At 44.9% G+C, this 12719-nt stretch overlaps 1 protein-coding gene across 2 annotated transcripts in view; it reads left to right on the plus strand.

Moving 5' to 3' along the window:
• Window positions 1-12719, plus strand: part of CHD2 (chromodomain helicase DNA binding protein 2) — a 1519436-nt gene that overhangs the window by 530750 nt on the left and 975967 nt on the right. The window lies entirely within an intron of this gene.

Raw genomic sequence — 12719 nt, forward strand, 5'->3', positions numbered from 1 at the left:
AAATTGTCTAACCTGAATAAAGCTTTATCTTCAGATCAAGTTTGAAACTATTCCATTCATTAGGTATTTGCAATAGTGGCAAAGAAAAAAATCCTATTGGACTTAAAATTACAAAGGTTACTTTTAGATCACTGCAAATAACTCCCCACCTCCACCATCCGCTCAATTTGAAATGAAGAAACAAAGCTCATTGCATCGATCTCAATTTTATGCAGAAGTCAAAACATGCTAAATATTACCAAATCAGAAAGGCCATTTATTACGGAAGTGCAATTTAGCCATACCTACAGAATCGCTATTGCTGAAGGAAGGAGCTGTCTCATATTTCAATGTTCCAGGGTTCAGCTCGTGAGCAGAGATATTAATTGTTTATTGAAGATACCCATGATAAATCACTGGAGATAATAAAAAAAACAACAATGTATAGGCACACATATATGAAAAACAAGAAACGTCCCTCATCAAGTGATTTGGCATCTTGCACATATGTTAGATATTCAAGATTCATGAACTAATTTCACATTCTAATAGTAGGATTGCAAGTAAGTACCTTTTCATTATGTTCTATTATGATTCCTCAGGAGGATCAGAAATGGATCTTGGATGGCAGAGGAGGAATACTTGCACTCTGAAGATTACCTAGATCATGATTTGGGTACTTATTTATTTATAATTTCAGAGGAGGAACAAGAGGGTGAATAAAACTATAAAGACACTGATGTTACAAGCTTGTACCATTTTTGTGGGAGCCTCCTAATGTTGCCTTTACTAACCCCCCTCCCAAGATTATTATATTTGCAAGTTTTCTTTGAGCTCTTTAGTTGTTTGAAAGACCAGCTTAAGAGGAGATTTTTTTTTATAATGTGCTTATTGGATATATAAACATGAACAATGCTGCCAGAATACAGTCAGATATCACAGTATAGTGAGGGCTAAGAATACATCCATGGATGAAAAAGGAAAACATTGCAGTATACTAAAAAAACATGAAGAAACATCTGCAGGTCTCCTTAAGGATAAAGAGGGAAGGATAAAGACAAAGTGGGGAAATGTCAATGGGGATGCTCTCGGTAGCGGTAGTATCCAAGGTCAATAGGTATGTTCGCAGAGGAGGCCCAAATGTCCTTAAGTCTAGAAGTGGGGGGCTGGAGTGGAGTGTAATGCTCGCTAGTCATGTCGCAGTAGTACATGTCAGCCAGCCAGTCGGCAGTGGTGAGTGGTGCACAACTGCCCTAATGAAGGACAATGTGGCGTTAAGCGAGGAGTAGGGCCATGGTTGCAAATCTGCGAATACCAGGGCTCAAAGGTTTAACGTAGCCCTTTAAAGTCATCAGGAGCTACTGTGAAATCTATCATGTTGGAATGTACGGCAAAGATGGCTACCCAATAGACCTGTACCACCCTACAAGTCCATTTAAGGTGCACAAAATCCACTTGATCAGTCTGACAACGAGAGCATTGATGAAAACGAGAGGGGTCGTAACGGGTCAGGGGTTTGGGTAAGGTATATGCTCTATGTAGGAATTCATAGTGCAAAAGCTTATGTCCGCTGTTAGGAGAAACGTTCTGTGTTTGTGTGCAACACAAGGTCCAGGTGTTATAAGAGTAACATCATTGGCACTGTTGTGGACTTTGTTCACTCCAGCGTTACACAGATATGCTATTGATCAGTTCTAAAAAGCAAGGAATGGCTATTTAATACAAATTCTAGGCCTGAAGAACAGTTTAAGGTTCCGGACATGACATTTGATGACAAAGCAGTCCTTGGGAAGGATGCAATGGGGGTTTACAAATTAGAAAGCACATAGGGAAATAACCCAATCTTTATGGTCACTTCAAATAAAAAAGAGGATTCAATGAAATAACAGTCAATGGGATGAGGGTCCTAAGCCTACATGCCATTCTGCTAGCAACTACGTGCCTAAGTACTCCTACAGGACAAATAATTACTACTGCAGGAGGCACTGCTATAGTTCTGCTAATACCCCACTCTTTCAAGACAACAGTGAGAGAATGTAAGGCCTTTCTTGGGGCCCTGTGGCGCTAACTAGTTACTGAGCAATTTCCTGACTGATAGACACAGTTATCAATGAATACACCACCAATAGGTGGTGAACTGGGATACATCATGATGAGTTAAGTTTCCAGGTGGAGCAGTATTTCGATACAAGGGCATTTAAAGACCCATTTGTCTCTGGTTCATTTTAGTGTCGGATATTTAGTACAGGGAGTGCAGAATTATTAGGCAAGTTGTATTTTTGAGGATTAATTTTATTATTGAACAACAACCATGTTCTCAATGAACCCAAAAAACTCATTAATATCAAAGCTGAATATTTTTGGAAGTAGTTTTTAGTTTGTTTTTAGTTTTAGCTATGTTAGGGGGATATCTGTGTGTGCAGGTGACTATTACTGTACATAATTATTAGGCAACTTAACAAAAAAAAATATATACCCATTTCAATTATTTATTATTACCAGTGAAACCAATATAACATCTCAACATTCACAAATATACATTTCTGACATTCAAAAACAAAACAAAAACAAATCAGTGACCAATATAGCCACCTTTCTTTGCAAGGACACTCAAAAGCCTGCCATCCATGGATTCTGTCAGTGTTTTGATCTGTTCACCATCAACATTGCGTGCAGCAGCAACCACAGCCTCCCATACACTGTTCAGAGAGGTGTACTGTTTTCCCTCCTTGTAAATCTCACATTTGATGATGGACCACAGGTTCTCAATGGGGTTCAGATCAGGTGAACAAGGAGGCCATGTCATTAGATTTCCTTCTTTTATACCCTTTCTTGCCAGCCACGCTGTGGAGTACTTGGACGCGTGTGATGGAGCACTGTCCTGCATGAAAATCATGTTTTTCTTGAAGGATGCAGACTTCTTCCTGTACCACTGCTTGAAGAAGGTGTCTTCCAGGAACTGGCAGTAGGACTGGGAGTTGAGCTTGACTCCATCCTCAACCCGAAAAGGCCCCACAAGCTCATCTTTGATGATACCAGCCCAAACCAGTACTCCACCTCCACCTTGCTGGCGTCTGAGTCGGACTGGAGCTCTCTGCCCTTTACCAATCCAGCCACGGGCCCATCCATCTGGCCCATCAAGACTCACTCTCATTTCATCAGTCCATAAAACCTTAGAAAAATCAGACTTGAGATATTTCTTGGCCCAGTCTTGACGTTTCAGCTTGTGTGTCTTGTTCAGTGGTGGTCGTCTTTCAGCCTTTCTTACCTTGGCCATGTCTCTGAGTATTGCACACCTTGTGCTTTTGGGCACTCCAGTGATGTTGCAGCTCTGAAATATGGCCAAACTGGTGGCAAGTGGCATCGTAGCAGCTGCACGCTTGACTTTTCTCAGTTCATGGGCAGTTATTTTGCGCCTTGGTTTTTCCACACGCTTCTTGCGACCCTGTTGACTATTTTGAATGAAACGCTTGATTGTTCGATGATCACGCTTCAGAAGCTTTGCAATTTTAAGAGTGCTGCATCCCTCTGCAAGATATCTCACTATTTTTGACTTTTCTGAGCCTGTCAAGTCCTTCTTTTGACCCATTTTGCCAAAGGAAAGGAAGTTGCCTAATAATTATGCACACCTGATATAGGGTGTTGATGTCATTAGACCACACCCCTTCTCATTACAGAGATGCACATCACCTAATATGCTTAATTGGTAGTAGGCTTTCGAGCCTATACAGCTTGGAGTAAGACAACATGCATAAAGAGGATGATGTGGTCAAAATACTCATTTGCCTAATAATTCTGCACTCCCTGTAATAGGTCTTTTACTACTACTTCCCTGATGATATCAGACTATAGCGGAATGGGTTCTGCTCATGTAATCCGCATGGATATTTCACTTTTTGATCACCTGATTTTCGACCTTTTTACCATGGGTGAGCCTCACAATTGGTGACTCACCCATGGTAAACACTTGAAGAATGGACTGAGCGTGTTAACCTCCAGTGTCTGCCTTTCAAGATAAGGCCACTGCGATTTAGCTAGGGTAAGGGTCACTTGGCTGGTTACATGTGAGCACATGTGCACATATGTCAGGGCTGCACAAGCATGACTACTGTTTTGCGCAGCTTGTTGTAGGAGGCTGGCCTGGCTTGTAGTTGGTACCAAGGGGTACTTACACTCTGTACCAGGTCCAGTTATCCCTTATTAGCGTAGAAGAGGTGTCTAGTAGCTTAGGCTGATAGAAAAAGGTAGCTTAGCAGAGCAGCTTAGGCTGAACTAGGAGACATGCAAAGCTCCCACTATACCACTGGCGTCATATGCACAATATCATAAGAAAACACAATACACAGATATACTAAAAATAAAGGTACTTTATTTTTATGGCAATATGCCAAAAGTATCTCAGTGAGTGCCCTCAGTATGAGGATAGCAAATATACACAAGATATATGTACACAATACCAAAAATATGCAGTAATAGCAATAGGAAGTAATGCAAGCAATGTACAGTCACAATAGATTGCAAGGAGAGCACATAGGTATAGGGGCAATACAAACCATATACTCCAAAAGTGGAATGCGAACCACGAATGGACCCCAAACCTATGTGAGCTTGTAGAGGGTCGCTGGGACTGTAAGAAAACAGTGAGGGTTAGAAAAATAGCCCACACCAAGACCCTGAAAAGTAGGTGTAAAGTGCACCTAAGTTCCCCAAAGGGCACAGAAGTCGTGATAGGGGAATTCTGCAAGGAAGACCACCACCAGCAATGCAACAAAGGTGGATTTCCGGACGAGAGTACCTGTGGAACAAGGAGACCAAGTCCAAGTGGCGCGACAAAGTCGAGATTGGGCAGATGCCCAGGAAATGCCAGCTGAGGATGCAAAGAAGCTGCCACCGGATGGTAGAAGCTGTGGATTCTGCAAGAACGAAGAGGACTAGGAACTTCCCCTTTGGAGGATGGATGTCCCACGTCGTGAAGAAGCACGCAGAAAGACCGCAAACAAGCCTTGCTAGCTGCAAGGGTCGCGGTTAGGGTTTTTGGATGCTGCTGTGGCCCAGGAGGGACCAGGATGTCGCCAATTGCGTCAGGAGACAGAGGGGGCACCCAGCAAGACAGGGAGCCCTCACAGAAGCAGGCAGCACCCGCAGAAGTGCCGGAACAGGCACTACGAAGAGGAGTGAACCGGAGCTCACCCGAAGTCACAAAAGAAGATCCCACGACGCCGGAGGACAACTCAGGAGGTTGTGCACTGCAGGTTAGAGTGTTGGGGACCCAGGCTTGGCTGTGCACAAAGGAAATCCTGGAAGAGTGCACAGGAGCCGGAGCAGCTGCAAATCACGCGGTACCCAGCAATGCAGTCTAGCGTGGTGAGGCAAGGACTTACCTCCACCAAACTTGGACTGAAGAGTCACTGGACTGTGTGAGTCACTTGGACAGGGTTGCTGAGTTCCAGGGACCACGCTCGTCGTGCTGAGAGGGGACCCAGAGGACCGGTGATGCAGTCTTTTGTTGCCTGCGGTTGCAGGGGGAAGATTCCGTCGACCCCCGGGGGATTTCTTCGGACCTTCTAGTGCAGAGAGGAGGCAGACTACCCCCACAGCATGCACCACCAGGAAAACAGTCGAGAAGGCGGCCGGATCAGCGATACAAGGTTGCAGTAGTCGTCTTTGCTACTTTGTTGCGGTTTTGCAGGCGTCCAGAGCAGTCAGCGGTCGATTCCTTGGCAGAAGGTGAAGAGAGAGATGCAGAGGAACTCTGATGAGCTCTTGCATTCGTTATCTAAAGAATTCCCCAAAGCAGAGACCCTAAATAGCCATAAAAGGAGGTTTGGCTACTTAGGAAGGAGGATAGGCTAGCAACACAGGTAAGAGCCTATCAGAAGGAGTCTCTGACGTCACCTGCTGGCACTGGCCACTCAGAGCAGTCCAGTGTGCCAGCAGCACCTCTGTTTCCAAGATGGCAGAGGTCTGGAGCACACTGGAGGAGCTCTGGGCACCTCCCAGGGGAGGTGCAGGTCAGGGGAGTGGTCACTCCCCTTTCCTTTGTCCAGTTTCGCGCCAGAGCAGGGCTGGGGGATCCCTGAACCGGTGTAGACTGGCTTATGCAGAGATGGGCACCATCTGTGCCCATCAAAGCATTTCCAGAGGCTGGGGGAGGCTACTCCTCCCCAGCCCTGACACCTTTTTCCAAAGGGAGAGGGTGTAACACCCTCTCTCTGAGGAAGTCCTTTGTTCTGCCTTCCTGTGCCAAGCCTGGCTGGACCCCAGGAGGGCAGAAACCTGTCTGAGGGGTTGGCAGCAGCAGCAGCTGCAGTGAAACCCCGGGAAAGGTAGTTTGGCAGTACCCAGGTCTGTGCTAGAGACTCGGGGGATCATGGAATTGTCTCCCCAATGCCAGAATGGCATTGGGGTGACAATTCCATGATCTTAGACATGTTACATGGCCATGTTCGGAGTTACCATTGTGACGCTATACATAGGTAGTGACCTATGTATAGTGCACACGTGTAATGGTGTCCCGCAACTCACAAAGTCCGGGGAATTTGCCCTGAACAATGTGGGGGCACCTTGGCTAGTGCCAGGGTGCCCACACACTAAGTAACTTAGCACCCAACCTTTACCAGGTAAAGGTTAGACATATAGGTGACTTATAAGTTACTTAAGTGCAGTTGTAAATGGCTGTGAAAAAACGTGGACGTTATTTCACTCAGGCTGCAGTGGCAGGCCTGTGTAAGAATTGTCAGAGCTCCCTATGGGTGGCAAAAGAAATGCTGCAGCCCATAGGGATCTCCTGGAACCCCAATACCCTGGGTACCTCAGTACCATAGACTAGGGAATTATAAGGGTGTTCCAGTATGCCAATGTGAATTGGTGAAATTGGTCACTAGCCTGTTAGTGACAATTTGGAAAGCAAAGAGAGAGCATAACCACTGAGGTTCTGGTTAGCAGAGCCTCAGTGAGACAGTTAGGCATCACACAGGGAACACATATAGGGCACACTTATGAGCACTGGGGCCCTGGCTGGCAGGGTCCCAGTGACACATACAACTAAAACAACATATATACAGTGAAATATGGGGGTAACTTGTCAGGCAAGATGGTACTTTCCTACACTTGGCAACTGTACACAGGTAGCCTGGCACAGAGGGGACTCTACAGCATTGGATATTGACCTGGGGTAGGCCTTATAGTGTTAGTATACACTCATAGGGAAAGTCAATGTGATTTACTGTTTGGTCTGCAGTGACACTTTATTATACACATAGGGGGAAATCTGCCTTAGAAAGCAGTTACATTTCCCTTTGGCCCACGAAGTCTAGTGACACTTCAAAATGTGGTGGAACACGTGCACCAATATCAAATCTGCAAGTTCCAAGACGTTATCTGTAATTTATGGGTCATCCAGAATTGTCATAATTCTCTGGCTCAGCTCAGGATCAGAGCCCAGGCCTTTTGTCACCCTTCTGGGACAAGTTAATTACATTGCGCACCAGCTGCTGGCAGGTCTGGCTTTAATGCTGGTGGTGCCCAGTGCGACAGCCTTTTTTGCCTCTCCCCCCAGTAACAACATCCTCCTCGGATTCTCTCACTACCACCTAGAAAAGGTGCCCATCATCTCTCCATAGCCCCTCTCTCACATAAATTTGTTTTAATGTGTTGTTAAAAGCTGGCTTCACTAATCCACTCAGCTATCCTTGTGAAATACGGATCTATTCATTGCAGTAGGCACATTAATCCTCCATACTACTTAATGGCCAGTCAACTCTGCATCTAGACAAAACATCAAACTCACTCTAGCCAGAACATTAATCCTAAGAGTAATCTTAACATTTGTATTGCTGCCTGAAAGCTGGACGCACAAGGAACTCTGCAGCTGGTGCTTTTGAATCGTAACTTGTTGCTCAGCACAGCACCCCCCTCCCGCCTTGAGGTCAGAGCCCCCTCTCCAGGTCAGCGCCCAGTGTGGTTGCACCTGGTGCACCCCCTTAAAGCTGTCCCTATGTGCAGGAACAAAGACCTCCCCACATAAAGGGAGCATTTAACAGTGCATCACTCAGCTGCTGAGGAAGAAAGGGATCAGAAGAAAAACCTGCATCCATGAATTAGCTGTCCCCATGGATGGGGCAGCCCAAGCCCACTGAACAAAGGAGGGAGCCCAGACCTCTGGAGACAACATAGGAGGGGGCTCCTCTGAAATGTTGGTGTGTAAGGCCCTGATAGTAATGTCAGAGGGGTACGAAGCTGACCCCCCCCAGAGGACTCTTAAATGTCACCATCTTGAATTGCCCCAGCAGTCTGTGCAAGAAGGTTGAGGCATGGGTGTAAAGTTTTATATGGCACCCAAGGATTGTCCAGGGGTGCCTGGCTTCTAGAAATTCCCAACCCCACTTAAACAGTCTTGCACAAGGGGGTGAGTGTGCTTTTTGTTGGAGCTTGACACTGGGATTGGACAGCAGCAGCAGCCACGGAAAGCTGGAAGGAGGAACTACCTGATGCCCATCTGGACTAAGGACTCTGCTTCCAGTTGACCTCAGGACAAGTGGGTCTCTCTCCAAGGACAAGTGAAGCTGATCCCCTTACAACCCCTAAGGACTAGTTGGGGAAGGAACTGGACTTCTGCACCAAGGAGGAGAGAAAGACCAGAGAAGAAAAAGGAAAAAACCCGGCATGATTTGCAAAGTGTGCCACCCCAGGGGCCAGGAGGCCTAAGGAAAAGGCTCCAGGTGGTTACAACTCACCACCAGGAGCAACATGAGCCAAATATCAAACGAAATGGCTGATGGGGCTGAGATATGCAAAGAAAAAGGATTTGACATTTGATGTGCTCCCTGCCCAGCAAGAACTTTGAGTGCATGGATCTTTTCTGCTGAGCCTTAGAACCCTTCCTGTGGTGGGCCAGGTCCCGTGGTTGGCGCAAAAACAATTTTTAATTTTTAACCCTGGGAAGAGGCGTGTGTGGGCCCCCTTCCTAGAGCTCAAGAGGCCCTGGGAATCCAACCCCTGGGCCAGTCTTTATAATAGGGGGCTGGAACTTCATCTCTGGTCCCCAGCCACAAAGAAATTAGTGGGTGCAACATTGCACCCCAAAGAAGACAAGAAATGGGACAAAGATCCCAATTCTGGGTCCTGGCAAAAACATGAGTGCTGCTGCTGCCAGGGTGGGGAGGGGGGTGAGGAAGGAAGGCGCAAGGGAGAGCGGGTGGCCACTGCAGAAGGAAACTCTGCCTGCAGGGGTGGGCAGGGAAGAAGAGTACTGTTGGCAGCAAAGCAGACTGCTGGGTTGGAGCCAGCCAGGGGTGGGCTCCATAGCTGCCCCCACCAAACACAAGCATGGGGCATGCCCAGGTGGGACAGAGAATAAAGAAAGAGAGAGGCTGCACAGCACATCAAAGAGATACAGATGGAGCCACTACTTAGTTATTCATGCTCACAGGAGGGCCCCATAATTCCCTGCCAGGCTTTGCAAAAGGTGCCCCAGGATGGCAGGGGAACCATCAAAGGCAGAAAAGAGAGTGTGGGTGGGTGAGGGGCTGCAGGAGTGCAGTAGGTCCCCCCCCCAAAGAAATGTATATAAAAGTACTGATACTAAGTTTGAATGGTCAAAGAAAATGTAACCACCCTAGGATTTTCCATTTTTTAAGCACTCCCATGGCTGGAACATTTGATCTATAGTGTGGGGTGTTGCACTCTCTTGGGGCTGATTCTATGGCTGCAGGTTATGTGGCCTGAAGACGGTTAAAAAAGACTCCGACACAACTAACATGTTTGAAAAATGCTTTATTTAAAGTATTATTCACAATGTTTTGATCAATGCTTTATTTAAAAATGCTGTTTGCCATGCTTTATTTTAAGGTGTTTAATGCTGGTAGTAATACATTTTCCTGAACGACTGCAGTGAGCACATGATCGTGATTGCTTGATTACTCATAGTAAGTGCAGAAGGGTTATGGTTACTGAATTCAGTGATGTGATGGAGAATTGTTACAGCATGTGATTCTGGTCTTTAAGTGGTAACATTCACTTGATGTAAATTGATGCCTTCCTTTGTGGCTATATGCTGTACAGTACATGGAGGGGGTAATGTAGTTTTTACAGGCATTACCCTTTAAGGGTCAAATGTAATGTTGCCTAAGGTATTTCCACCAGTCATATGTATATTTGCAAATTGCTGTGTAGTATTGAGTAGTGTGTGTGTAAGAAATATACTTTTCATTTACTAAAGACAAGGCACAAATCAGACAAACATTTGAGTGTAATGATTGCATGCCAGTGAATGGTGATTTCTAGCCCACACCATCTTCCTTGAGTAGGTCTTGTACTGCTCTGCTTCGCTGCCCTGAGAAAGTCAACCACCACAATGGGGTGTTTGGTAGCCACTGAAGGGGGTGAATGTGGACCAATTTCTTGTGCAGACCATACCACTAATGGATCGTTTCCTCACACAGCCATTAAGGAATCCCATATAGAAAACAGCAGTAACATTTTTTCAGAGGTGGGGTACCCGTGGTACAGGAGACACCCACTGGATTTTAAGCCTTCACCATTTCTCAGCAGGAGCTGGGCTCTGTAGTAAGAGAAATACCTGTACATTTAAAATGAGTACCTGCAGAAATATAAGGGCTAAATAGATAGTTTAGATTTGGGACCTTGGCAAGGGCATATACAGCCTTCTTAAGGTTGGCATTCAATACCTTGCAAGGTTATTGCATATTACAGTAAAGTGTCCCTGCAGCATCACCACCTAGTAGAACTTTGTAACCTGTATCCTGATTTGTGACACGTTATTTGCTGGAAACTCATGACTCTTGAGGTGTCTTGCTTCCTTTTCAGAACTTCAGCTGAGTGTCCAAGTCAACTGAGATTACTGTTGCACATATTTTGGGTCATCTGGGCCTTGAGTAGGTATATCTGACAGCAGAGGTAATGTCCTCCTCACTGCACAGATATTCTATAGACCAAGGCTTTCACTGGCCTTAGGATGGCATCAAAATTTAAAGGTTTTTTTCTTTGGTAAATGCTTTCTCAGTACTGACAGAAACAAAAACATAAACATCCCGCCTGCCAAAGTACAGGTTTGGCTTGATGAGACCAGTATTTATCCCACTTTGTTACATCTGATGGGAAGCCAGGAGAACTTACCAAAGTGGAAACACTGTTTAAATCCAAGCTTTTCCCATAATGTTGATGATATGTGTCTTTATCTTGCTTTTTACAAGCTTCCTAAAGTGAGGTAGTCTCAAGTCTGTCTGTTCAGAGGTGAACAAGTGTGGGGGTGGTTTCACTATGCACAAAGAAACCTATTTTAACAATGAAAGACGTGAAGATTCAGCTTAAAAAATTCCAGCATTTTGGAAGGGTCCCTTAATGAACGAAAAACTCAATATTGCATACACCACTGATAATGGAAAGACTGAAGATAATACATCAAATGTACACCCACCATCCTGCTTACAGTACTAGGGTCAAACACAAGCATACACCAAGAACCAGACTACAAGCATGTGCTTTTACAACCGCTTACATAGAGGGTTTGAGTTTTCATTTCCATAAGGTGACAACAAAGGAACACATGTCCAAACATGTAAACCCCATGTTCATAAACCTTTAAATTTAAGGCCAGTGGTAGCGTTAAGTGGTGTCCTGGCCAGAAATGAGTTCTGTATGACATGATCTGTATGTTCATGCTAGAGTATGGGTGGCACAGGGTCACACATGGTTGCAGTAACTTTGGCACAGAAAACAAACTTAAATGTTTATATCAGCTGGGCATCTACCTGGTACGGTACATGGAACAATTTGGTAGACACTATCAGGAGACTGAGAAAAGAGTGCCAGGAGTAGGAAATATACAACACCTAACTGCAGGACATCTTAGATTAATGACAGACCTAACACTTTGGTATTGTTGCTGTGGAAAAGAATATGAAATTCCATTTCCTAACTGTCTGTTGTGTTAACCAGAGACTCTAGATGTGTTTTCAGTGCACCAGTATGAATATTTGCTTGTGCAATTCTTCGGATCCCTCTTAATCTATTTTGAGGTTTGTTTCATTCCTTCCCAGAAGTAGCTCCCTTATGGAAAGACCACACGTGGAAAGAGTATAAAAACTGATGGATCATCCATATAAACAATGCCCATAGCAGTCATCAAGTTTAGAACTTGTAAGATGGCCTTCTATTGGCAGATATTTCGACTAAGCAAGTGGAACAGCTCTCTTTTGTAATAATCTTTAAAGTAGGTGTCTGAAGGACAGGGTTGTGCTTCTAACTAACCATAGTTCATTCTGAAGTTCTAATATGAATTTATTTTGCATCAAATATTGGTGTTACCTAAGTTCTTTGAAACACCTGTCTCACACAGAACGTTTGATACATTCATTTGTTGTTACAAGATGCCTATGTCACTATCTGGGTAGAATTAGACACTTTTCCAAGTTTGTGCAACAGTTTCCTTTGGTAAAGGCAACAAATGCAGTAGCAATTTAAATCTAACCACACATCGTCTGCCATAATAAAGGATCACTTTGTCTGGCAATCAGAGGATTCTCAAACATGTGAATCTATGGGAGATCTAATGCTGCAAAAGTAAAGTTACTGGTCTGTTGGCAACTCTCATAGATTCACATGTGACCATCCACCCTCCTTGTTTAGAATCCTTACCTTCCAGTGGCACGTCTGTAAAATAAATCTGAAGATTAACATGAAGACGGGGGGCACACAATGAGATGGATAGACTACTGCTG

This window comes from Pleurodeles waltl, chromosome 3_1, assembly GCF_031143425.1.
Source record: "Pleurodeles waltl isolate 20211129_DDA chromosome 3_1, aPleWal1.hap1.20221129, whole genome shotgun sequence".
In the NCBI taxonomy this organism is placed as follows: Eukaryota; Metazoa; Chordata; class Amphibia; order Caudata; family Salamandridae; genus Pleurodeles; species Pleurodeles waltl.